This window comes from Plectropomus leopardus, unplaced genomic scaffold (assembly GCF_008729295.1).
Source record: "Plectropomus leopardus isolate mb unplaced genomic scaffold, YSFRI_Pleo_2.0 unplaced_scaffold7899, whole genome shotgun sequence".
Classification (NCBI taxonomy): Eukaryota; Metazoa; Chordata; class Actinopteri; order Perciformes; family Serranidae; genus Plectropomus; species Plectropomus leopardus.
This window is the reverse complement of record NW_024687009.1, coordinates 1-2,331: the sequence shown is the minus strand read 5'-3', so window position 1 is coordinate 2,331 and position 2,331 is coordinate 1. Positions and strand designations below refer to the sequence as shown.

The following is a 2,331-nucleotide window of genomic DNA, read 5'->3' as shown; positions in this document are numbered from 1 at the left end:
TGAAGAGTATGAGGGTAGTGACAATGATGAAGAGAGGACAGAAGAAGCTGAAGAAAGTGAGGGCAGTTCATTTGAGTATTTGCCAGACTGGTTATAACAATTGTGCAGGGTTGTCATGGGCCGTGGTGATGGGGCCCAGTGAGATATGTTTTCATGGGGCCCAGAATTCCTGGCGATGCCCCTGAATGGAGTCATTGTGTTCTTACACCAATCTGCTGTTTAGGTATTTTGCTCTCAAATCCAGTCATCTGATGACCTCTGCAGAGCTCCATTCACAGTTCTAAACTAAAGTATTTAGTGTGTGTGTTCGACTGCACTCCTCACCGTCACAGGCAGGATGGAGCCCTCATACTCCAGATTTACCACAGCGACTGTTACCGTGGAGATCTCTTGCAGCAGCTGGATGAGAGGCTGATAGGAGGAGGGCAGGACAGAGGCGAGCGCTGCAGGGCACAGAGAGGGGCGAAGACAACATCTGTTTTCTATAGTTCTCTATTGTGATAGAATGAGAATGTTTGGTATTGTGTACAAAAACATTGAGGTTATTATTTTGTAGCAGCAAGTGTAAGACATTTATAATATACATTTTACATTCAAATACCGACATTGCACTTTTAATTGTGTAATTTATAGCAATACTTAATAATTTAAATAAATACTAAAGATTTGATCCTACTACTTATATTCTGTTAGACACTACTTACCTTTGGCAGGCAGCGCAGAGATGATGTGGTCAGCAGATACAACTCCATCCTTCAGACTGATCTACACACACACACACACACACACACACACACAGACACAGACACAGACAGACACACACACACACACACACACACACACACACACACACACGATGAAAACAGTCATATTAAGAGTCCAGCATGTTTTGGTTTCCAGCCTGGAAGCTCTGCTCATACATGCTAATGTTTACCATATTCACCATATGAGTTTAGTGTTTTAGCATGCTAGCATTTGCTAGTGAACACAGAGTGCACCCAAGGCTGATTTGAATGTCGTCAGTTCTGAAGGTTATCAACAGAAGTATGGGACACATTCAAATGTTGACCTAATGGTGGCACTAGATGAAAAGTCAGAGGATCACCAAACTTCTTATATCTCTGCTAGTGAAGAGCACCTGTTATTGAGACTGTGATGGACAGAAGAACCCTGATCCTGAGCCACACTGCCAACACACAGTGCGTCAACCTGGGACTCCCCTTTGCACTCCTTTTTAAAAATTGATTTAGTCATACAATGTGATCAGATATTCTTCTGTCACGATAATGGACAAGCTGCCTGTAACATAAAAATAACAAAAATGATTGCATGTTCTGATGTAGTGATTGAGTTATTTTCTCAAATATAGAGTAATGCTACTCTAAAGGGCTGAGAAAGGCACCTTTCAGCTGATTTCAAACCAAAACTCGGCAGCGTAAGTAACCATGGCGATTAGAAGAAAGCCACATTCATAGGATGGAAAAGTCTGGCTTTAGACTCAACATAGCTGGCTAACATACTGATCTGGCTTTCTGGTGCAGATCTTCCCCTCTCTTTGCTCTGCAAACTCTGAGGAACTTTACAGTTTCAGTTGCCTTATTGGACTTGATGATTTCCATTAGAAACACCATGCTGAAGCAGCTAAACATTAACATCACAGTCATAATCTCCATCATGTACATGCAGTTTACAGTCTCACTGACCTCCCAACCCGAGGCTGAAGGGCTGATGTGTCGAACAGCTGCCTCTCTGTGCAGCTGCACTCTGCTGCTCTGCTGGAGATACTCTGTGATGGATTCTGGGAGGGACTCCACCCCCCTACTCAGGGACCACTGAGCCCACGACTCTTTCACAGATCTTTGAGCGAGAGGGCCAGGGGGGACCACAGGAGAGGGACCTGCAGGTTTTCAATCAAACAACTTTAGTCCCATAATGCACAAAGATGAGACACATTACTGTGGGGTTTTTTTTGTTGTTGTTTTTTCACATTTTATACAGCGTCCCAACTTTTTAAGGACTGGGGTTGAAAAATGGTTTCTGTCATGTTTATTTAAATACTCTATACAATACAGTACATATGCATACTACTTTTGTGTAGCTCACAATATTAGATTTTTTTTTTTTAACTTAGACTTAATCAGAGAGGTGTTGTTTCAACTCTTTCTATAAACTTTGTATTGTGTGTTTTTATCAGCTATGTTCTGAAACACGAGTCACAGTCAGATAGAACTCATCTGCAAATTCCAGTTGCTTCCAACCTCTATCACATTCTGTTTGCTTTCTTTCCTTCTGCCTTCTGTATTCTGTCTTTTGTGCAGAAGTGGAGCACAG

At 42.2% G+C, this 2,331-nt stretch overlaps 1 long non-coding RNA gene across 1 annotated transcript; it reads right to left on the bottom strand.

Annotated features, from left to right (window-relative positions):
* Nucleotides 1-55: 55 nt before the first annotated feature.
* Nucleotides 56-2,067, bottom strand: LOC121940191. The gene is made up of 3 exons (XR_006105584.1): nt 1,704-2,067; nt 705-765; nt 56-443 (listed from the first exon to the last, which is right to left on the bottom strand). It is a non-coding gene; the product is annotated as an uncharacterized LOC121940191 (long non-coding RNA).
* Between the last annotated feature and the right edge of the window lie 264 nt (nt 2,068-2,331).